Source organism: Hylobates moloch, unplaced genomic scaffold (genome assembly GCF_009828535.3).
Source record: "Hylobates moloch isolate HMO894 unplaced genomic scaffold, HMol_V3 SCAFFOLD_9, whole genome shotgun sequence".
Classification (NCBI taxonomy): Eukaryota; Metazoa; Chordata; class Mammalia; order Primates; family Hylobatidae; genus Hylobates; species Hylobates moloch.
In genome coordinates this window covers 35,461,451-35,486,770 of record NW_026652284.1, presented here as the reverse complement: position 1 = coordinate 35,486,770, position 25,320 = coordinate 35,461,451, and the positions used below count along the sequence as shown (strand labels likewise).

General features: G+C 37.5%; 1 protein-coding gene across 2 annotated transcripts in view; it reads right to left on the bottom strand.

The window, feature by feature from the left end:
- LOC116813243 (cytochrome P450 7B1) overlaps positions 1 to 25,320 on the bottom strand; it is a 207,172-nt gene that overhangs the window by 181,044 nt on the left and 808 nt on the right. The gene's annotated exons all lie outside the window — the stretch shown is intronic.

Genomic DNA, 25,320 nt, shown 5'->3' with positions numbered 1-25,320 from the left:
TACCCTCTGATTGGAACACTTTCTCCACTGATATCCCATCTCCTCCTTCTCACTTTGTCCAATTATTTGCTCAAATATTACCTTCTCAGTGAGAGCTAATCTTACTACCACCCTACGTAAATTTACCACCAGTGCCACTTCCAGAACTCCAGATCCCTCTTACCCTGCTATATTTTTTCCACTGTGCATATCACTGCCTATATGATAATCTATGTATTTATTGTGCTTTAAAATTAATATCTGCTTATAATGTGAGCTCCATAAGTGCAGATATTTTTTGTCTGTTTTGTTCTCTGGTATTTTCTAAGCATCTAAAACAATGCCTGGTATATATTTGAAACTCAATAAATATTTATTGAATGAATGAATGAATGACAATGGTTTTCAGCTATATCCTCTTTGTTTTTTCTGCTCATCAGCTTTAATTTCTTCTAATGTACACTTGCTTCTCTTTAGATAGGGCAAATAGCTGCAAGTTATTCCCAGGCTCATATCTTTACAGCTTCAGGATCACAGATAAATGGGATCTTCCCTATCAATTGCAGTTTGAAAAAATCCAAAGTAAAATATTTTTAAGTCACATGCCTACTCTTCAGCTTTCTAATGTGCATGTTTACAATTGCAAAAGATAACAGTACAACAGGGTATCCCATAGACACTGTACAATCAAAATGTTCAACAAAGTAGGCTTATTTTGTTAGCCCCAAACCTCATCTTCTTATACTGTCTCTGTCTTGTTGAATAACCCAGCGCTTCAGTCCATATTCTGTTGGTATAACAGAATACCACAGACTGGGTTACTTATAAAGAAAATAAGTTTATTAATCTCACAGTTCTGGGGGCTCAGAATTCCACGAGCATGGTAATGGTATCTGGTGAGGGACTTCTAGCTCTGTCATAACATGGTGGAGGGCATCACATGGCAAGAAGGCAAGAGCAAGAAAGCCAGAGAGAGCTCGCTTTTATAACAAAGCCACTCTCACAGTAATGAACCCACTCCCATGGCAGTGACATTCATCCATTCATGAGGCCACAGCCCTCATTAATCCATTAGTCCATTCATGAGGACAGATGCAACATTAAGTCATACGTAAGGGAAGTGGGATTAAGTTTCTAACACATGACATTTTGGGGGACACATTCAAACCATAGCACCTAGTACGGTCCTTCATATCAGAAGCCTAGTTCATCCTTATACCTTCCCTCTCTCCCACCTTTTTCCCACATCCAGTCCAACACCAAGTTCAGTAATTCTGACTCCTAAGAATTTCTCCAATCTAGCTAAATTATCAGCAATTGTTTTTCTGTGGCTTATCACTATCCTGATTACCTAGCACATCATGTAATGGAATTGCTGGATTATTTACGTACCTCTATAGATTTAGGGTTCTTTGAGGGCAGAAACTGACTTTCATCTCTATGTAACCAGTAGCTAACAAAGCATGTATATAGTAGGTAGCCAATAAATACTTGTGGACTTGAACCTTACACAAATGGAAAGACTAATAGATTAGGAAGCTGGATATTGGGGTATCAACAGTCCCTTTCTTTTGCCTTAGTGATTGTTAGAAAAGTCATGTCAGTAGGAACAGTTGTTACTCGTAGCCTTAACTCTCCTCCTTGTGCAAGTCACAACTTTAGGGGATCAAGTAAAAAAAAAAAACTATGTATAAAAACACGACAAATCTTGAATTTGTTAAGCAACCTTGAATGAATAGAACACATAAGTGTGAACATTGGAAGATGGGTATAAACAGGTCCCATATTTATACTAGTCTTCCTAACTCAGCTATAACCTCCTTAGTGGCAGAAATCGGAGCTTATTATAATTTCTACTTGCCTCAGGGTTTCCCATTGCAAGAGTTCAATAAGTATTTACTGAATAGTGCATATCTGCTTTCCTTCAAGGGTCTGGGCAATAAAACCTTTCCAAAATCAACTGTTTGCCTCCAAAACTTCTTCTATCCTCAGAGGTAAAATAACTTGTGAGAAGTCTTACCTCAAGTAGGTAAGGGAGCAAGTATTCAAACACCTCTTTAACTCTGATTCTAAAGCCCTGCTCTTTAGCACTCTGCCATATCTCGACCTGACACATTCCTAACAAGTATAAATATAGATGGTCAAATACCTTACCTTCTCTGATTCCTTTCTGTAACAAGAGTTTCATCCAAATTGTTTTTACAAATGGTTTTCTTGCCTCTGAACTGAGTTCCAATCTGATCTGAGTCCTTGTCTCTGATTTAGATCTCCAAATATCCTTAGTAAATAAATTCCATAAAAAAAACACTTACTCTAATTCTCTGAAATAGCATTGCTCCAGTCTTCAGATATGAGATGTTTCTCATGGCCTGAACTCACTCTAGGATTCCGCATCTTGTGATCGTGATACAGTGAGTCTTGAAACTAGTGTTCTTGTTTGACAGGCAGTCTAAGAGGAATTCCCAATAACCACCTTAGCTCCGACTAAAGTGGAGCCAATGAGTTATATTCCTTATAGTAAACTGTGTATTCTCAGGTTTCTCAGCATTTTGGGAACTAATAATGACTATAAAGAAAATAGTCCACAGGCTTTGTTTTCCATGTTATGATTGGGCATTGATTTTATTTAAGGATAGTTCTTTCCTTAGTTACTAATGTATTACTTGTTGATGACCTACAATGTGCCAGACATTTTTCTAGGTGCTGAGGACACAGAGATGAGTAAAAAATAGACCTTGATTATCATATTAGTTGCTGACATACTGGCCAGAGGAGATAATATATATTAACTGATAATTATAATACATTGTGATGTGAATTCTGACATGCTGCGGGAACCTAGGGGAAGAGACAGCGAACTTTGGGAGAGAGCTGGGAAAATTCCACAGAGGTAGAGCATTTATGCTGAAAAGAAGGGTACCATCATGAAGTCAGAAAAAGGCATGGTGTGTTTGAGAACAGGCACATTTCACATAGCAGAAATGTATGTGATTTGGGGGGGTGGTAAATGTGAGAATAGTAATGTCCTTGTGGAATCATATCATTCCCAAATGATTATCTGGTTCAGCTTCTTCATTTACAGATAAGAAAACTGAGCCTTAGAGAAAGTTAGTGACAAATGTTGTCATGCCATTTCCTCTGCTGTGGGTGCTCCATTAATGCTTACTTCACAAACAGCATGGTCTTACTTTTTCTCTTTCAATAAGGAGATGTATTCTTAGTTATTTTATTGACCTGGTTGTAACTAGCATTCCAGTGAAGGCTTGGAAACAGTAGTTCGAAGAGGAAAGTGCTTACTGCCATTGATGCTTCTTTATTTGATCTTACCAATGTTTCACAGACCCTGCAAAAAGTATGCTCTGGACAGAGCCCAAATTCTGGTCCTTTTCTAAAGTCATCCTTTGACAGAAATGCTGTCTCTGCATGTTTCTTGCTTGTTTTTCCTTTTGTTGATAATTATCTGTTCTAAAGAAGGAGGTCGGTTTGCAAATGAATCTATGCATATCCTTAATACAATTACAAAACTTTAAGTTGCTGACAAATAAAGAACAACCAATTTTTCAGGATTAAATAATCTAGCATTATTATCAATTTGTCACACATGGGGCATGAGATGTCCCACAAATTTGATCATCCTAAAATACTTTTAAACCCTCTTGCCCTATCGTATAAACACAGCACTTGAGACAATTCAATCGTGTTCCTTTTTATAAGAAACTAATAAACATGAAATGAGGAGAGGCATTACTCAGATGTGCTTTAGCAAGGGGTGGGGTTTAGGATGTGCTCCCCCACAATATGGCAGCATGGCATTTGAGAAAACAGCAGAAGCAGGAAGGTCATCTCATCTTCCCCTCCTTCCTTCTCCCCAAAGCAGGTCATAAGACCTAGCTGCCCTTCCTCTAAAGGAGGTCATAAGACTTTAATTCCAGAGATACCCTCCCTACACTCAGAGGAAAGGAACAATCTTATCCTCAAAGACACAGAGATGCCAAGAAGAATCTGAACAGGACTTGCAAAGTGCCCTCCAGTTTAGATAATACCTCCTTGGTTCGATCATACTTTTGCACAATTGTCTACTCTTCATCAAACTTGTCAGAAAAATACACAGAATTTCTTGTTCCTTTGGGTCTTTATTTCTGAAGGGTCCTGTGTCACATCAAACTTATACTAAATAAATGTGCATGCTTTTCTCTTGTTAATATATCTTTTGTTATTGCGATCTCAGCTATGAGCTTAGCAATAGGTGAGGAAAGACTTCTTCTCTATTATAGATCCATCATGTAAAAACTAAACCCAGGTAGGGTCATTTTGTAAAAAAAAAAAAAAAAAAAAAAAAAAAAAATTAGAGGTGATAAATACAAAAGGTGAGTAAGCATAATTAGTGAAGACACGAAGGGTAAGATGGGATTTTTGGCATATAACATGAGCACTATTTACAGAGCTGCTACCCAGAAATTTCATAGCAATAGCACTTACGCTATTTAATGCAACAGTTTATTTCTCTAGTAAAAATTATGCTCAAGCCTTAGCTAGGAAATTAACGACTTAAGTTTTTTCTCCATTTTTGTCTAATTAAGAAGTTGAAAACAATATTCAATGTAGCATAAAGGAATGCAGGTTGACTTGACCCCTAAAATGAATAAAATCTGAGTAGCAAAATATGGCATATCATGGACCACTTGCTGACTATTTATTATTTATTGATGCAAAAGAAACAGCCTGAATCACACTGTCATTACAACTTTATTACATAGACCCTAGGAATGTTGTTAAATCTCATCTTCTGCACTTTACTAGTTAAAACATCTTACCCATGGAATAAGTTAGAAAAACTATATAATGGCCATGTTATCTATAACCCAAAGACTCCATCCACCTGCAGTGGGTTTCATCTCCAAATCTCTGCTTCTGAAAACTTAGAGAGCCAAACTGTATGGTAACCCTAGAGATTAAACTAAGCAGGGCAAATTCCATAAATGGATATGGAGAATTTCAGTATAGGAAAAAAAAAAACACTGATTTGAATCAATTTCTGTAAAAAAATAAAATTTTCAAAGACTTTATTTTTGGATCCTTTCCCTTAAAAAGTAAGAGTCAGTTTAACTTTAAAATATGTCTTCTTTTTAAAATTGTGGGTATTATGCCATGTACTATTGCCTGCAAATACATCAGAGTCATAGATGCTTTGGTCAAAAGTCTTTACCCTTCTTCAGCTGACTGGTGATTTCACACGTGCTAGGAATATTTTTATCTTTTGGCACGATGCTCTACACCATATGGTACGACACACTGGGAAGCAAAAAGGGTAGAACTAGTTTGAAATATATATATATATATATGTATACACACATATATTTATACATATGTGTGTGTATATATGTATATATACATATACATATACATACATATACACGCACATATACATGCATGTAAGTGAAAGAATTTGCATGCATGACTGCAAAGAAATATAAGTGCAAAGTTTTGCATTCTGTATTCAGTGCTAAGATTCTTTGCCCATGTGAAAAAGGTCATTCAAAATCCAAAACAAGATTAAAAGTTCACTATAGACCTGAAAGCAACAAGAGACATATCAGGAACCACTATGTTTTGGTACATAAAGTAATATTTGAACTGTCTGTAACACTTTCTCATTCAATATTTAATGCTGCTACTCTAAGTGCAATAGTAACTGCAGCGATGACACATGCAACAGCTTGCATAATCCATTTAGGAAGGATTGTTAAGATGAGAAACACACTAAACTGTCTATAATTAATTCCCAGGGGGTGAAAATATCCTTCCCCTTTGATTCCAGGTTCCTTCAATCTGGTTTTACTTTTGAAAACAAATCTTGTATCAAATTTTACAAGTTTTCAGAAAGACTAAGATGTGACTCTTGCCTGGCAGAGATGTGACCCTTAGTCACAAGGCAGCTTCCTGCATCTTCTCTCCTGCTTTCCATTGCGTCTGACATAGGGAAGTCTAGGCACACAGTAGACCCCAAACCTCTACTAAGCCAGAAAGCAAGTGGATGCAATAGCCAGTAAATGGGATAGAGAAAAAAAGGCATTTGCCAATGTTGACCATCAAGTGTGGCTTTCACACAATCTAGTGCAAGAGGGAGAGAGCAGATAATTTTTGCCTGCTTTGTTCTTAGGCTTAATATATTCTTTTTAAAAAGTCCAAATGTGTGTAAATGTGTGTATTCATATCATACTTACATTTCTTCTAGAAATGCTTAAAATGTACTAGCTCTTAATATTTTCATTTTTAGTAAAGGGGGAGTGCAAATGTCAGAACATTGTTTTAAGAGAGATTTAAAAAGAATACGAAAAAAGGAAAACACTGTTAAGAAGTTAAGTTTGAAGTCAAACATTGTGAGTTTGAACTGTATCACATTAGAAACATTATTTAAATAAAACTTTCAACCTCTATAAAATGAGGAAAGTTATCATAAGAGGATTCAATAAAATTCAATAGTGAATATAAGACACTTTCCTCTATGTATAATAGGCTCATAGACAATTCTCAAAAGTGTTGGCCATCCCTATTATAAGTGAAAATCAATTCTATAATACTATATACTTACTATAAAAAATATAAAAAGGAACCAACAATATTGGAGTAGCCAGTGCTAAAGTGGTATCTGCTTATTATCCAGAGATGTTAATTCCTTTACATTCTAGCCCTAAAGGACAGCACTACTGAAATACAATACTACAACACTAAGTTCTCCATGCCAGTGACCTGACAGTAAGCCTCTTGCCTTCCTGGGATAAGATGATTTGAGTATTCATAGTTCTAAGATACAGCTAATAAAAAGCATTGCTTTCACCAGGACAACTTTGGTTTTTCAAACAGAAAACTAGTCTTTTAAATGGTTTATGAGCTCTCATCCTAACATTATTTGTTTCAAGTGTACTAATGATCAAATGTGTGTAATTCTATGTGATTACCAAAAACAGGCTCAGCCCTTTCACAAAGGAGTTCCCATTTGTTAAATAACACTATCTACCTATGCCAGGAAGCGGAATCTTAAGCACAGTTATACAAATCCAGTACCTAAACATGAAAGTCCAGTACCTAAACCTAAATATGTATTGTTGTACATATTTTTAAACTAAATTTTCAGATGCAGGAATGTCAGAGGTCATCTGCACTTCAGTTACTGTGTGCAGTTAGGTTTATGCGAAACAAGTCATTACACTATTATGTTCTCCATTTATATAAAATATTCACAATTAGGTAAGCATTTGCTAATGAAATCTTCAGTTGTTAATGGAACTGCAGAAAATGTGGTTTTATGATATTAGGTTTCAATTTGTATGTAGTTTGTATTATTGATATCAATATCTAGTACTCTAAAATATTCATATTGGAAAAAGATAACAATTACTGTACCAAACTATTTATTCATTCATTCACTCTTCATTCTTCTAACAAATATTCACTGAGAATCTACTCAGTGCCAGATATTATGCTAGGTGCTAAAACTAAAGTAAAGCTTCTAAAGTTTCTTCTTTATTAATATCAACTATTTAGGATGAAGTTATGAGGAGAAATGACAATAAATTTAAATCCTGTTATAGGTGTACTTTTGTTAGAATTTCTATTAATTTTTATATTAAGCAATTATAGACTTAATTAATCCTTTCCACTTCCCTATATAAAAAAAAAATCCCATCCCAAATACTTCTAAATTGAAAAAAATGCCAAACCCATAAAAATGAGCAATTCAGCTATAAAAATGCATGATATAATAGATGTCACCTTCTCTTTTTCAGCAAAGTAGCTTTCTATAATTTTGTCCTTTGCTTTTCACAGAACAGTAACCTGGAGTAGTTTCAATAGGATTTTACTTTGTATAAAGCACAAAAACCTCCTACAAGAAGTTGTTAATTTTTCCTCTGCGGATGATGGCTCTCTCTATTATTTTTGGGAAATCGGTGAAGTACAACTCCCATTCCCTTAGATCCCTTCAAATTCTGAGTCAAGCTCAGCTTTCTCCTCTAGGCTGCAGGCAACCATAAGTAGGTATGCACCAGGTTTGGGCCAGAAAATATCTCCTAACCAAATCATATCTGAGTCTCGATACCTTCAACGTCTGACTTATTTTCAAAATGATTTTTAAAATTCATGGAGTTGCTAGATGCATAACAAACATTCAAAACTTACTTGTGACTCTATGGGTAAGGAACACAGAAATCAATGCTAATCTGTGACCCCATGATAATCTGTAAAATCTGAGACCAAAAATTCTCAAATGATGATGTATTAGCACAGTGGCAAAGGCACTGAGTATTTATTATAGAATGTTCACTTTCCATCCTGCTCCTCATAAGCAACCAGCAAAGTCCACCAAGGTCCAATCTCCCAATCTTTTTCACCCTTTGAACCTCCTTGCAAGAGGCAGTGTGGTTTAATGCAAAGAACATGGGGAATATGGCCATTACACTAGTTTTCTAAGAATGCTATAACAAATTGCCACAAATTTAGGGGCTTAAATAACAAAAGTTTATTTATTTTTTTTTTTACAGTTCCGTGGGCCAGAAGACATGGGCCTCACTGGGCTAAAAATCACAGTATTGGCAGGGCAGGTATGGCTGAATTCCTTTCTGGAGGCTCCAGGGAAAAATCTGTTTCTTTGCCTTTTCCAGCTTCTAAAGGCTGCCTGCATTCTTTGGCTCAGGAACTACTTCATCCACCACCCATCTTCAAAGCCAGCAAAAGTCAAGTATTTCTCAAATCATATAACTCTGACCTCCTTTTTCTGCCTCCTGTTTCCAGTTTTAATAATCCTGATTCCACTGGGCCCTCTCAAAAACTGCAAGATAATCTCCTATTTTAAGGTCAGCTGATTAGCAACCTTCACTCCTTCTGCAACCTTAATTCCCCTTTGCCATGTAACCTAACATATTCATAGGTTCTGAAGATTAGAATATGGCTATCTCTGGAACTGAGAAGACTTTATTCTGCCTATCACAGTCTAATGGATCTACAACCAAAAACCCAGGTCTATTCCCAAGTAGCACAGCACCTTAATCTTTTATTATTTTAGTTTTTCCTTTTGAAAATTGCTTAATAATAGTTAACCTCTTGAACATGAGTGAGGATAAAATGAGACAACAGATGCAAAATATCTAGGCACAGAGGCTGGCACCTAGGAGGACCTCAGTGATGTTCATTTCCATCTTCCTTTGCCATCCTCTCAAAAGTCACCATTTGTATTGGAGTAGAGCTGAATTTTGGATCCATGTTCATTTTAGCTTTATAGCCATGCTCTTTGCCCACCATGACACCACTTTCTGCAAGAAGGTCCCAGTGTAGGCAAAGACTGAGCTGCAGAAGACTTCACATAACAAATTGCCAGCTATGATCTGCCTTTCTGCATCACCCCAAGATTCATATGTTGAAACCTAATCTACAAGGTGATGGTATCAGAAGGTGGGGCCTTGGGAGGTGTTTAAGTTATGAAGGTGGAGCCCTCACAAATGGGATTAGTGCCCTTATAAAAGAAGCCCAACAGGTCCTTTGCCCCTTTGTTCACATGAGGGCACAGTGAACAGGCACCATCTATGAGGAATGGGCCTTCACCAGACACAGCAACTGCTGGAACCTTCATCTAGGACTTCCCAGCCTCCAGAACTATGAAAAATAACTTTGATCTTTCTAATCCTCCCATCTATGATATTCTTATTAGAGCACCCAAACAGACCAAGACAGTGCCCCACATTATTAGGTGAGCACTCTAAGATATTCTTCTGATAGAGATAAGAGATTTATGCTAATCCAACATAACTTTTGAATTGATTTTCTGTTATGACAAAACAGATGAAGTATTTAAAGGAATAACCAGGATTTACCAGTAAAATGTGATTACAGAATTGAGCAATCTTCAGTGTTGATCCAATTAGTACTCCTGAAGGTCTCATGAATCATTAAATGGTTATTTTGAACGAAGTACAAAATAAACAACAAAATGTTTGATTTTAGGGTCATCATGTTTTTATTACACAATGAGAATGTTCTCTATCTTAGGACCATTTTTTAAAGACAACGTATAACAGTGAAGCAAGACAGAAATCTGTCTCAAATGGTAATAAGAAACAATCCAACTTCTGGGCTTTATAAGGGAAAGCATAACATGATGCACTAAGTGATTCTCTATTAACCAAGAACCACAGAGCTGCCTGCAGATCTCCCTGTCACTTCCTTTGAAAAACACAAAAATCCACCTGTTAAGTTCAGCATACTCTTGAATAGAAAATAACTTTATTCTCAGCTGTCCACATCCTTTTCCTATATTTTATTATAAGAAAAGGGGAAGAAACAAGAAAAACATCCACTAATGATGGCACCCTGGTTCTTCTCATTCCCTGGGCAGTGGTAACAATGTGAGGGATCTACAGCACGAAGGATCTTGCTTGAGAGTAATTAAGTAATTAGAAACAGAAATAATTGACTTATGTGATACAGTGATGTCAACAAATCAACATTTCAAAACAACTCATTATCTACATAACCTTAACATCTCAGAACTCAGAAAAATCATTAAATTCTTACTTTGACTAAAACTTATCTTAACAGCATTTTAATCTTGTTTCTTACCAATTACAGCATTGGAGAGGGGAGTATAATGATATGTATGTCGGGCGAGAGGGCTGAGAGAAAAAATTCCATACTACTTTTTTTTTTTTTTTGGTCCAAATAGCAGCTAAGAGGAATGAGTTTCTGGTTAGTGCCAAGGAAACCCAATGTGCAAGCTGACTGTCCTCTAAGCTTTCAAATAAGATAACCCATGATAATCTGGTATTCTGAACTTTACCTCATGTCCTCAATCACAAATGACAAGATCATTCTTGCTTCCAGACAAAGCTTTGCTCAGAGAAATGGGGACTTGACAATAGTTAAAAAGATCAGTGTTACTCAAAGTGCAGGGCTGACTGGTATAAGTCACAAAGAGATAAATGCAGAGCCTGACAGTAAACATTTAGAAAGTTTTAGACCAATTTTAGGAAGCCTCATTCATTACTGGTAGGACTGCAAAATGGTACAGTTAATTTTACGGAACACTTTTAAGTCTGTTCAATCTAATAATTAAGAAAAATGCTTTAGGTTTGTATCATTTTTAAAATTTTATTTTATGAATCATTTTTCTTAATTTACCAAGGTATCAGTCCTTGACAGATGCAAATTAAAACAAATACCAAGAAAACCAGTCCTTCATCACAGCTAGTTTGAGAAGCACCACAATAAAACATCCCTCACAAATAGAATAGGCAAAGAGTAGTGCCTCAAAGGTACTTGCTGGCAGAAATTATTTACTGTGATCACAGATTACTTTTATCATGCTGGATAGGTAACTGATAATGCAGCTAAGCAGAGACAGCAGGACTTAGAACAAAAGTAATAAACACAACAATTGAAAAAGAACAAATACTTAATAAGTCCTTCATAAATTCTGTGCTTACAGACTAATAGTCTGCCACTATATTCCACCATGATAGCTTTTCCACTAGTTGAGAACCACTGATATATTTTTCAGTATCCTTTTTGCCATTTAATATTTATAGTGAACTGTTGACTAGAGCCTCAATGGCCATTAGGTAACAACTCAACAGTAGAATTCTCTGGATGTCTTGATTCTTCAAGAAAAGTCTCAGTATAACTGCCATATATCAAGCACCTAGTATGTATCTGGTACTGGCAGATACTTAATGTATCATGGTTAAAAAAAATTAAATACTTTATTCAGGATAACAAAATGAGTAAGAGATGGAGCCTAGATTCAAATCCAGGAATGTTTGATGCTCTTGCCACTATATGAAGCTGCCTTTCATCAGAATAATGTGCAAATATAACTCTGAACTGAATCACACTTATTTTGAATAGTATAAAACCTCAGTTGCTAATAAGAAGATCAACAGAAAGCAGGGAAACACTTGACAAAAAAAAGTTAAAATAATATGACAGTGACTCCTTATATACAACACCAAAAGCAGGTTCCATTAAAAAATGAGAAATTGGACTTGATTAAAATTAAAAACTTCTATTCTGCAAGGACACTGTTAAGAGACTAAAGATACAAGGCAAAAGCTAAGAGACAGTATTTTCAAAATATCCAAAATATACAAAGGACTCTTACAATTCAATGATAAGAAAACAACCTAATTTTTTTAAACGGGCAAAATATCTTAACAGAAACCTAACCAAAGAAGACATATAAATGGCAAATAAGCATATGAAAAGATACACAACATTCTATGTTATCAGGGAACTGAAAATTAAAACAATAAGTATCACTTCACACATATTAGTATGGCTAAAATCCAAAACACTGACACCACCAAATGTTTTCAAGCATGTGGGAAAAAAGCAAGTCTCATTCATTGCTGGTAGGACTGCAAAATGGTATAGTCATTTTGGAAGATAGTTTGACAGTACTTTTACAAAACTAAACATACGCTTACCATGTGATCCAGCAATGTTGCCCATGCATACTTACCCAAACGAGTTCAAAACTGAAGTCCGTATAACATCCTGCACATAAATATTTTTAGCACCTTTATTCATAACTGCCAAAACTTGGAAGCCATCAAAATGTCTTTCATGTCTGTCAGTGAACAAACTGTGGTACATCTATGTAATTTATAATAGTTGAGTGATAAAAAGAAGAGCTATCAAGCCTTGAAAAGACATGGAAAAACCTTAAAGGTATATTGCTGAGTGAAAGAAGCCAATGTGAAAAGGCAGCATACAACATGACTCCAACCATAAGACATTTTAGAGAAGGTAAAACTAGGGAGATGGTAAAAAAAAAATCAGTGGTTGCCAAAGGTTAGGTAGGTAAGAAAAGGGATGAATAGCAGAGGCTAGGATTTTTAGGGCCATGGACCTATTCTGTATGATACTATAACTATATTAGTCCATTTTCATGCTGCTATGAAGACATACCCAAGACTGGGTAATTTATAAAGAAAAGAGGTTTAATTGACTCACAGTTCCACATAGCTGGGGAGGCTTCAGGAAACTGACTATCATGATGGAAAGGGAAGCAAACACATCCTTCTTCACATGACAACAGAACAGAGAAGTGCCAGCAGGGGAAATTCCAGACACTTATAAAACTATCACATCTCATGAGAACTCACTCACTACCATGAGAACATCATGGGGGAAATAACCCCCATGATCCAATCACTTCCCACCAGGTCCCTCCCACCACACATAGGGATTATGGGAACCACAATTCATGATGAAATTTGGGTGGCGATACAGCCAAACCATATCATTCTTCTGCTGGCCCCTCCCAAATCTCATCTTTCTCACATTTCAAAACACAATCATGCCTTTTCAACAGTCCGCCAAAGTCTTAGCTCATTCCAGTGTTAACCCAAAAGTCCAAGTCCAAAGTCTCATCTGAGACAAGGCAAGTCTCTTCCGCCTATGAGCCTGTAAAATCAAAAGCAAGTTAGTTACTTCCTAGATACAATGAGGCTACAGGAATTGGGTAAATACACCCATTCCAAATGGGAGAAACTGGCCAAAACAAAGGTGAGATGGGCCCCATGCAAGTCCAAAAACCAATAGGGCAGTCATTAAACCTTAAAGTTCCAAAATAATCTCCGTTGACTCCATGTCTCACATCCAGGTCATTCTGATCCAAGATGGCCTTCCATGGCCTTGGGCAGCTCCACTCCTGTGGCTTTGCAGCGTACAGCCCCCCTTCCAGCTGCTTTCATGGGCTGGCATTGAGTGTCTAGCTTTTCCAGGTGCTCAGTGCAAGCTGTCAGTGGATCTACCATTATGGGGTCTGGAGGATGGTGGCCTCCTTCTCGCAATTCCAACAGGCAATGCCCCTGGAGTGACTCTGTGTGGGGAATCCAACTCCACATTTCCCTTCTGCACTGCCCTAGCAAAGGTTCTCCATGAGGGCTCCACCCCTGTAACACAGAGGTGTTTACATACATCCTCTGAAATCTAGGCAGAGATTCCCAAATCTCAATTCTTGACGTCTGTGCACCCACAGGCTCAACACCACATGGAAGCTGCCAAAACTTGAGGCTTGCACCCTCTGAAGCAATGGCCCTAGCTGTTCTTTGGCCCCTTTTAGCTACAGCTGGAGCTGAGGCATCTGGGACACAGGGCACCATGTCCTAGGCTGCACAGAGCAGTGGGGCAAGTGGTTAGGCCTGGCCTATGAAAACATTTTTCCCTCCTAGGCCTCTGGGCCTGTGATGGGAGGGGCTGCCACAAAGGTCTCCAATGCCCTGCAGACATTTTCTCCATTGTGTTGGTGATTAACATTCAGCTCCTCCTTACTTATGCAAATTTCTGTGGCAGGCTTGAATTTCTCTAAAATGGTATTTCTTTTCTATCACATTGTCAGGCTGCAAACTTTCCAAACTTTTATGCTCTGCTTCCTCTTGAACACATTGCCACTTAGAAATTTCTTCCACCAGATACCCTAGATCATCTCTTCCAAGTTCAAAGTTCCACAGATCTCTAGGGCAGGGGCAAAATGCCACCAGACTCTCTGCATAGCAAGCATGACCTTTACTCCAGTTCCCAACAAGTTCCTCATCTCCATCTGAGACCACATCAGCCTGGACTTTATTGTCCATATCACTATCAGCATTTTGGTCAAAGACATTCAGCAAGTCTCTAGAAAGTTCCAAACTTTCCCACATCTTCCTGTCTTCAAAGCCCTCCAAGTCTCTAGGAAGTTCCAAACTTTCCCACATTTTCCTGTATTTTTCTGAGCCTTCCAAACTGTTCCACCCTCTATCTGTTACCCAGTTCCAAAGTTGCTTCCATATTTTTGGGAATCCGTATAGCAGTGCCCCACTCCCTTGGAGCCAATCTACTGTATTAGTCCATTTTCACACTGCTATTAAGACATACCCAAGACTGGATAGTTTATTTAAAAAATAGGTTTAATTGACTAACAGGTCTGCATGGCTGGGAGGCCTCAGGAAACTTATGCACATGGCTGAAGGGGAAGCAAATATGTCCTTCTTTACGTGGTGGCAGGAGAGAGAAGTGCCAGCACGGGAAATGTCAGATTCTTAGAAAACTATCAGATTTCATGAGTACTCACTATCAAGAGAATAACATGAGGGAAACCAGCCCCAAGATCCAATCACTTCCCACTGGGTTGTTCTCATGACACATGGGGATTATGGGAACTACAATTCAAGATGAGATTTGGGTTGGGGCACAACCAAACCATCATTAGACATTTGTCAAAACCCACAGAATGTAAAATACAGAGAGAACTCTAATGTAAAGTATGAACTTTAGTTAACAATGATGTATCAGTATTGACTTCTCAATTGTAATAGATGGACCACACTAACACAAGGTGTTAATAGTAAGGGAATTAAAGGAGTGGGCAGTGAGAGGCAGGGGTGAAGGGAGTACAGCAGGTCCCCAGATACAGTGGTTTTTCATTCAATGTCATTTTGTGATAACTTGATGAGAAAAAAATATCACTTCAACCAGGGGGCAATGTCTGTGTGGAGTTTGTTCATTCACCCCAGGTCCACATGGGTGTTCTCCAGGTACTCTGATATTTTTCCCACATCCCAGAGTTGTGCACATGAGGTTCATTGCTGTGCTTAAATGGTCTCCATCTGGGGAACTGTGGGTTTCTGTGAGTGGCCCCTGTGATGGGTGCTGTCCTGTCAAGGGCTGACTCCCGCCATGCACCCACAGCTGCCAGGACAGGTAATTGGGTAAATAATAATCTTACTTGTTTTTATTCATCTTTCTTAAATGTATGTATATATCATATTTATTTCAATGTTTAAAATTACAAGTGTTTTTGGTCCTTATTTAGAAATTTTGTGAGGTTTTGTGACCAGAAATATGCTGTAGGAACTTAACTCTTGTTTATATCAATTAGCCTACTGTAGAATATATGGTGTCTTGCTTAAAGTTGCAGTTTCCATCCAAGAATCCAGATGATGTTAAGTGAGGACTTACTGTATAGGGTAGCTTTTTGTACTTTGCACTCTTTTTTCTTATTTTGAGAGGAGTCTCACTCTGTCGCCCAGCCTGGAGTGCAGTGGTGTGATCTCGGCTCACTGCAACCTCTGCCTCCTGGGTTCAAATGATTCTCCTGCCTCAGCCTCCCGAGGAGCTGGGATTACAGGCACACACCATCATGCCCAGCTAATGTTTTTTATTTTTATTTTCAGTAGAGACAGGGTTTCACCACGTTGGCCAGGCTTGTCTCGAACTGCTGACCTCAAGTGATCCACCCACCTCGGTTTCCCAAAGTGCTGGGATTACAGGCATGAGCTACTGCGCCTGGCCATACACTCAGTTTTTTTTTTTTTTTTAAGCCTAAACTGCTCTAAGAAAAAAAGATTATTTTAAAACAAAAATGTATATGATTCATAACCATACATCTCAAAATTTTTCTGTGCTCATGACTACTTTTTATGTCAATCATGAGAAATTTTAAGAATATTCCACTGTATAAGTAAAAAGCCACTCATCCGTATCCAGGATCTTGATAAGGCAGTAAGAGTCCCAATGTTTTACTATCTGACTTATAATTCATACCTACTCCAAAGTGGGAATTTCCCTCTAACTATAAGCAAGGCTTTGCACTCAGAAGATGACTGTGGACATGCCCTCCACTTCTTCAATGCAGTGTTTCTCTACCCTCACCCAGAGGATATTTGACAATATCTGAGGACATTCACTATTTTCATGGAAGGGGAGGGTGTGCAACAAGCATCCAATAGATAGAAGCAAGGAATGCTGCTAAATATTCTACTGCAAAGGACAGTACCCACTACAAAGAATCATCCAGCCCCAAATTTCCAGGTTGAGAAACCCTACTTCAATGTAACACACAGTGCCAAGATGACCCACTGCCTGTGCAGGTGGTGAATCGCCACTCCAAATGTTTAAATAAATCCACATCTCCATCTGGGGACACAAGAGAACCTGCAATGCATAAGAAAAGTTTCAACAAGAAAAAGATCTCAAAGACTGAACTCAGAAGAGGAAGCCTCAGCACCTGACATTTCCAGAGTATCTCAGAGAAAATCCTTCCTTCAACAGATGATTCAAAGGATCCATGAACTGTGGTGACCACTGAGCAGTCTACGGAACCTAGCTGAGTCACCTTTGTCAACTACAAAATGGAAATGACAGTTACTAGATAGATGTGAGAATCAAAGCACGTGAGAAATGTGAACACATTTTGAAAAGCGTGAGGTCCTATTTACACAAACAAGCAATAACCAAATCTTCTCTGAGTAACATTAAGCCTAGAAGACTCCAAATCCTGTCATTTCTAATTTCCAGTGTTTGATCTTCTGGGCCAACACCATACCCCACATTCAGGATCAGTGTTCTTTCCTTATCATTATCACTTGAGCAAAATGATAAGGAAAGTTCACTTCCACCTAAAGGCAAGCTTGAAAATCCATAGGAATAAGGCAGCCAAAGGACCCTAGGAGATTACATTTAAACTACTAAAAGGAAAAAATCTGAAACTCATTTACTCTGTGGTGTGAGTGTCCAGTGAGAAAAGTTGAAAGCTCCTTGCCCCAGGATCAATGTGTTTTAGTAGGAATCAAAGCCTAAAGCTAAAGAAGGACATGCTTAGCTATATGAGAGAGGGGTGCTTTGAAAAACAATATGCTTTTTATTCTTTAAGCCGTAAGTTATCTATTTTCAACTTTCCATAAGGCCACAATGCCTGCCTAAATCATGAATTAATCAAAACGTTTAACTAACTATCACTCCTATTCCTCCAAGGTGCCCAAGAGTGTTTACAATATCTAATTAGTAGAAATAAAAAATCTTAGACTCACATAAGAAGAATCTATTTTTTTAAATGATGCTGTTATGGGTTGAATCATGACCCCTCAAAACTCACATGTTGAAGTCCTAACCTCTAGTACCTCAGAACGTGATTGTAATTGGAAATAGCATCATTACAGACATAATTAGTTAAGATGCGGTCATATTGCAGTAGGATGGGCCCCTAAAACAATATAACTAGTATCCATACAAAGAGGGGAAATGTAGACACAGACACAAATACAGGGAGAAATCTGTGTGAAGATAAAAGCAGAGTTCAGGGTTAAGCTTCCACAAGCCATGATATAACATAGAGTCCAGAAAATCACCAAAAACTGGGCAAAAGGCATGGAACAGAATCTCTCTCTCAACCCACAGAAGAAAGCAACCCAGTAAACACCTTGATCTTAGACTTCTAGCCTCTAGGATATGAGACAATAAATTTCTATTGTTTAGGCCACCCAGTTTGTGTGTGGTACTTTGTTAGAGCAGCCCTAACAAACTATTACAGGTGCCTATCAAGCAAAAGCTTTAATAAGGTCATTATTGATATCAAAAGGTATGGTAGGGAGAATAATGGCCCTCAAATGTCCATGTCCTACTTCTTGAAGCCTGTGAATTTGGTGCTATACATGTCAAAAGGGACTTTGCAGATGTGATTTAAATTAAGGATCTTGAGAACATTGTCCTGGATTATCAGCACGGGCCCGAGGTAATCACAAGAGTCCTTATAAGAGGGGAGTGGAAATGTCAGCTTAGGAGAAAGATTTAGAGATGCCATGCTGCTGGTTTTGAAAACGGGGGAAGGGCCCATGACCTAGGTCTTGGTGGCCTCCAGACGCTGGAAAAGTCAAAGAAATGAATTCTTTGTGAGAGCCCCCAAAAAGGATACAGCCCTTGCTCACACTTTGACATTAGCCCAGGAGAACTTCTAACCTCCAGAACTGTAAGAGAATAAATTCTCTGTTGTTTTAAGCCACTAAATTAGTGGAAATTTGTTATAGTAACATTAGAAATCTAATATAGATTTGTGGTACCTGGAAGTAGTGTGCTGCTGTAACAAATACCTAAAAATGTAGAATTGGCTGTGGAGTTGGGTAATGGGCAAATGCTAAAAGAATTCTGAGGAGAATGGTAGAAAACTATTTACTGGAACAAATGGTTAGTAGAAATATGGATGTCAACAAGCCCCTCGGTGAGAGGTCAGAAAGAATTAAGTAAGGGGTATGGTAAAGAACATATCTTAAAAAATAGTTAAATCATCAAAAATAAACAGTAGAAATAATGATGTTAAAGGCACTGCTGGTGAAGGCTCACAGGAAATGAAGAACTGAGGAACGTGTTATTTGGAAACTGGAGTAAAAGGGATCCTTATATAAAGTTGCAGAAATCCTAGCTCTATTGTGTCCTAGAGTTATGTGGAAAACAAAACTTGTAAATGATGAACTTAGATATTTAGCTGAGGAGATTTCCAAGCAAAGTGTTGAAAGGTTAGCTTAATTTTTTTCTCACTATTTATAATAAAATGTGAAAGGAAAGAGATAGATTAAGAAAAGAACTGCTAGGCAAAAAGGAACCAGGAATTGATGATTTGGGAAATCGTCCACCTATCCGGATTGCAGAAGGCACTAATATTAGATTTACTTCGAGGAAACAGTGCTCTGCATAGAAAGCTAAGGGCGTAGCTGGACAACTTTTGCTAGTGGTGGGAAGAATCAGAAAGCCAGTTCAAACCATCACACATACTCATTCATTTGTACTGAGTATTTAATCAATTGTTGAAAAGATTAGGGAATAATCTTTTCAATGACTAATATTTGCCCTCAACCATGTCAGCAGAAGCCAGGAATAGAGATGGGATTATCCAGAAAAGATCTGGGGAAACAAATCTCTCAGGAGTGAATCTCTGTGACACACATGGGAGGCCCACAGAGTTCTTTGGAATTTTGCCCCCAAGATGGATCATACACAGATCCTCGCAAATACGTGATTGTGATGATTTAGATGATGAGATCTGGAACTCTTAAACAGATGAGATTTTGGACTTTGAGTTGATACTGTAAACGGGTTAAGAATTTTAGGGCTATTTGGGATGGAGTGAATGCATTATTTAATGTAGGATGGACATGAATTTTGGGGGCTCAGAGGGAAGACTTTGTAAGGCAGAATATGTGATTAAGTTAAGGATCGTGACATGAGGATATTATCCTAAACTACCTATGTGGGCCTGGTGTAATCACAACTGTCCTCATAAGAGAGAGGCAGGGGTGTCAGAGTAGGAGCAAGAGATTTGAATTTAAGTGGCACCTAGAAACTGAGAGAGGCAAGGAAATGTATTCTCCCCTAGACTGTCCAGAAGGAATACAGCCTTGACAGCACCCTGAATTTAGCTCACTAAGGTCTGTTTTGGGTCTCACATCCAGAATTGTAAGTTAAAAATAAAATCTGTTATCACCCCCTCCCCATCATATCTTCTGTAAATACTTTCCGCTCTTCATTATAAATATTTTAATTCTGGTTTAAGTGTCTTATTTTAAAAAGATATTATTTAATCCATTTTTCATTTATTTAAAGGAATTTAAACATCTTATATTTATTTTAATTGTTATAGAAAAACTTTTTTTTTCATTTTTGTAGGGATTGAGCAAGTAAGGAAAGAATGGAGACATCTTTGTTTTCATGTTTGTCTTTTGCAATGTAGCTTATTTTTATATGTTATCTTCAACAATAATTTGGGAAGTGGGTATCTATACCTAAGTCTATTATGATACACAGTGATTTAAAAATATATCTCATTATTGGCCAAAAACATGTTATTAATGACTTGCTGTAGATGAACTGCATTTCGTAACACATCCAGTTCTAAGTAAGAAGTCTTCTATGGGAAGGACTACCCATAAGGCTGGTCCTTCCAATGGAAATGATAATTTAAAACACTTTAAACATTTTTCTCAAAGTTTTATTTTAAATAGAATATTAAAATAAAATTTTAAATGTATTATTCTTTCTGTTTGTAAAAGAATACATATTTATTGATATCAACTTAAAGATACATATAAGCATAATAAAGAAAAGAAAAATCATCCCACAGAAATATGTCACCTAGATATAACCACTGGTAAATGTCTTACATGGAATTTGGATTCCAGAAATGAAAAAGCTGCTTGAACCAACCTAACATTTTCACAGAAAACAAAATATGAAACCAAAAAAAAAAAAAAAAATTAACCAATTTATACTTGCTGAAGAATAGGCAAAAGAAGGCAGATACCAGAAGGAAGGCAATCCTTAAAGAACAGACCCATATTGAGTGAGGTCCAGGGTGGACAGGATTGCCCCTGAGGGCAGCTGGAACTCAAGCAAAAAGCCACAATATTATCAGCATGGTGTGTCAGAGTTTGGGGCTACTGAAGTGGCTGGCAATCAAGGAGAGAAATCTAGAAAAGAAGGAGGCACCTCAGAAATTTCTATATATACACCCCTTGAATTCTTGGCCAACCCTGGACATGTGCATCTTCAGGGAAGACCCCAAAAAGCTCAGCAGAAGGGATCTGCTGGAAGACTGCACAGAGGCTGCAGCCACTGCCCACCACTGGGGTGACAGAGTTTAGGGTTTAAATTTCATCTGCCTTAGTCAATTCAGACTGCTATTGCAAAATATCATAAACTTAATGACTTATAAACAGCAGAGATTTATCTCTCACAGTTCTGGAGCCTGGGAAGTCCAAGATCAAGGCACAAGCACATTCAGTATCTGATGAGGACCCACTTCCTGGTTCATAAATGGCCATCTTCTTGCTGTGTCCTCACATGGACAAAGGGGCAAGGGAGCCCTTTGGGATCTCTTTTATAAGGACACTAATCTCATTTATGAAGGTGATGCCCTAATGATCTAATTATAACCCAAAGACCCCACTGCTTAATACCATCACCTTGGGGGTTAGGATTTCAACATACGAATTTTAGAGGGCAAGCAAACGTTCAAACCATAGCATCACCAAAGACAGAATCTCTGAATATCTCAAGCTTTTCATAGACTCACCTTGACAAAGAGTAAAACTAAGCTTCCATGAGTTCAGAATAATTAGCCAAAAATGTATCTGCATGCTAAAACAAAAATCAACACTTCACAGGAAAAAAACAAAATCCAAAATCCAGAAATATAGTGCTTCCAACCAATAGACTGGCATTAATAAATACTGCCAAGGATGTGGAGCAACGTAAACTCTCACGTATTACTAGTGGAAGTGTTTTTTTTAAAAAAAGCAACAATTACTTAGAAAAGTGTCAATTTTCTGAAATGGTTGTGGATAGAAAACTCTATATTCTATGCCCTTCAATCTTCTCCTATGTTATATATATTACAAACTACAATTAAATAGAATGAATGAACTAATGATAGCTACAACAACATGAGTGAATCTTAAAATCATTATGTCGAGAGAAATAAGTTATACACAAAAAAGGATACTGTATAATCCCATTTATATGAAGTTTGAGAATGAGCAAAACTGACTCAGAACTCAGGTAGGAACTGACTAGGAAGGAGTGTAAAAAATTTTCCTCTTTCTCCACCAGGCTCAGTTTCCATAAGGAGAGTGGCCCAGGCTCTCCTCTACTCCATCAAACCCTTTCATCAGGCGATCTCAACTTGTTCCTGCTTTAATTCCCTCTTCACATTTGTGGCTTTCACAAATATGTATCCTGCCTGGACCTCTCCCCTGAGCTTTTGGTGCTCACTGCCTATTTAACATACCCCAAAGAGAATTATTGATCTCCTCAATTCTCCCAAATCTTCCCTATCTAAGGAAATGACATTACCGTTCACTAAATAATCAGACAAAAAAACCAAAACCAAAAAAAAAAAAGGGAAAGAAAACTTCTAAGCTTCATTGTTGATTCCCATCTCCGTCACACATCATGTTCAGTCCATTAGTAAATTAAGTTGACTCTGCTGTCAAAAATATATCCTGATTCTAACCACCTTCCATCAACCCCACAGTCACAACCCTAGGCTAAGCCACTGTCATCTCTCCTGACAAGTACTGCAATGGCATCTGTGATTGACAGTCTCACCAGATAATATCCAACAAGGGAAAAGAAAATGTCACAAAAGGAAATCAAAGTACTGTGGCCAAAAGAGGTGGAATTGGTAAGTGTCTGAAGGCAACAAATGACCTCTGAATTTTTACCGATTTTTAAAAATTTTTTTACCATTTTTATAGGTAATATTTAAATTTTTACTTTGGAACATCTGGCATTCCTATACTATGCAATATTACAAACTTTTCAGCCATAATTGTTCAAAAGATGAAAATGGAATGAGAATAAAAATGTAACCTACGTATGTATAAAAATCTCTCAATGTGATAATGGAAAACTGTGCTGAATATTTTTATCATGTTAGGAACAAGAAGGGCTTTCTAAACAAGGACATATATCCAGAAACTCTTAAACAAAGGCAAATTACAATAGTAAAAATAATTGCAGCTGGTATGAAAGAGTATGAAAATTCCCATTACATAAGAGTCTTTGCTGTTTATATAGAAAAAGAACCCAATAGAAAAATAAATTATTGAAGAAACAGTTATTTTCTTTAAAAGTACACAAATTCCTTTAAAAGTAAATACATGAAAATTTGGGATAAAAATGAAGCTTCATTTTCTTCTTTCTTTTCTTTTTCTTTTCTTTTTTTTTTTTTTTTTTTGAGACGGAGTCTCGCTCTTTCACCCAGGCTGGAGTGCCGTGGCGCGATCTCGGCTCACTGCAAGCTCCGCCTCCCGGGTTCACGCCATTCTCCTGCCTCAGCCTCTCCGAGTAGCTGGGACTACAGGCGCCCGCCACCACGCCCGGCTAATTTTTTGTATTTTTAGTAGAGACGGGGTTTCACCATAGTCTCGATCTCCTGACCTCGTGATCCGCCCGCCTCGGCCTCCCAAAGTGCTGGGATTACAAGCGTGAGCCACCGCGCCCGGCCAAAATGAAGCTTCATTTTCTTTATGTATCAGATTGGCAAAATTAAAATGATTTATAATACCAGTATTGGCAGAATGTGGAGAAATTGGCACTTGCACTACATTAGTAGTAACATAAATTGAGACTTAGTTTGGCATCATCTGTTAAAATGTAAAGCACACATACATTTTGATAACAACTCCACCATCCTACATAAATATTTCCATAAAAGCTCAAAGATATCTATGTTTTGTGTGTGTGTTTTTGTGTATCTATGGTATATATTTATATAATCATTACAAATAATGACTTCTATAAACTGACATAGGAAGGTATCTAAAATGTATTGCAAAGTGGAAAATATAAGGTGCAACACAGGGTATATTTCCCCACGATTTTTATTAACATATATTCATGCATATTAGCATAAGCTTTAAAAAATCTGTAAGAATATATAAGGGACTCTTAACCATGTTTCTGTTCTTAGAGGTGATATCAGAAAAATCATTTTCATAGAGCATTAGAGTAAATTATCCAAACATTAGAAATAAGGAACACGACTCTGTACTGGGACAAATGAAGCTATCTTTTATACACTGAAATGCAGTATAATCAAAGTAGTGTCCTATAGATTTGCGGCATTAAATGGTCTTCCTGGTATGAAGGAACTGGCAGTTGATGGCATGAATATCTCAGTAAAATAATTTTTCATGATATAGAGAAAGATCAGCCTATTCTCAGAATGCTAGGAGAGACAGCCTACCTTGCCCTTTTGCCTTCCTGTCCCTCAAGTTCCGCATTCTCACACCAGTCACCTTCACTGATCCAAACTGCCCTAGTCAGCTTGTCTGTTTCTACCCTGCATGTAAAGCGGGCATAGAACCAATAGCCTTCTTTTACCACCTCTCTTTAAAGGCATACCTAGAGGTACATCTTAACTGGCTTGCAAATGCAAATAGAGACCCTGCAAATAGAGAAGGTGGAACCTACATAGAATCACATACCACTGAAGTTCAAGTGTCCTGAGTCCTCATCTTGGGCTCTAAAGCAAAAGTACAGCCATTGAAAAAGGCAACCTGGAAGAGTGCACATTCCAGGAACATCTCTGAAAACTGACATGGGAAGAAAGGCAAATACTCCTAGAGTACTCATCTCCAGGCATTCTAGAAATGTCCATAGATACTTGTATGCAGTGCAAAGGTGTCATTTCCCCAAAAACTATTGAGAAACAACCTGTATCACACACACATAGGTATCTATACATTGATACATATGTATGCAAATATATATACATACATATATCAATTATCATCCAACAAAATGCATCTGCTTGGTTTTCAAAAGCGATGAACACCAGAGCAGTATGAAAATAGGACCCAGAAAGAAAAAGAGATTAAACTCAAAGTGAATGATTTTATCTGAACTTCTCTATTTCTACTTCCACAATTCAAATTAGATAAAGAAGTGACACACGTCTAGGTTTTGTCATTATTGTGTGTTTTGTTTTGTCCTTATAAAAATGATAGAGCAACAGCATAAAATACTCTCCATTAACTC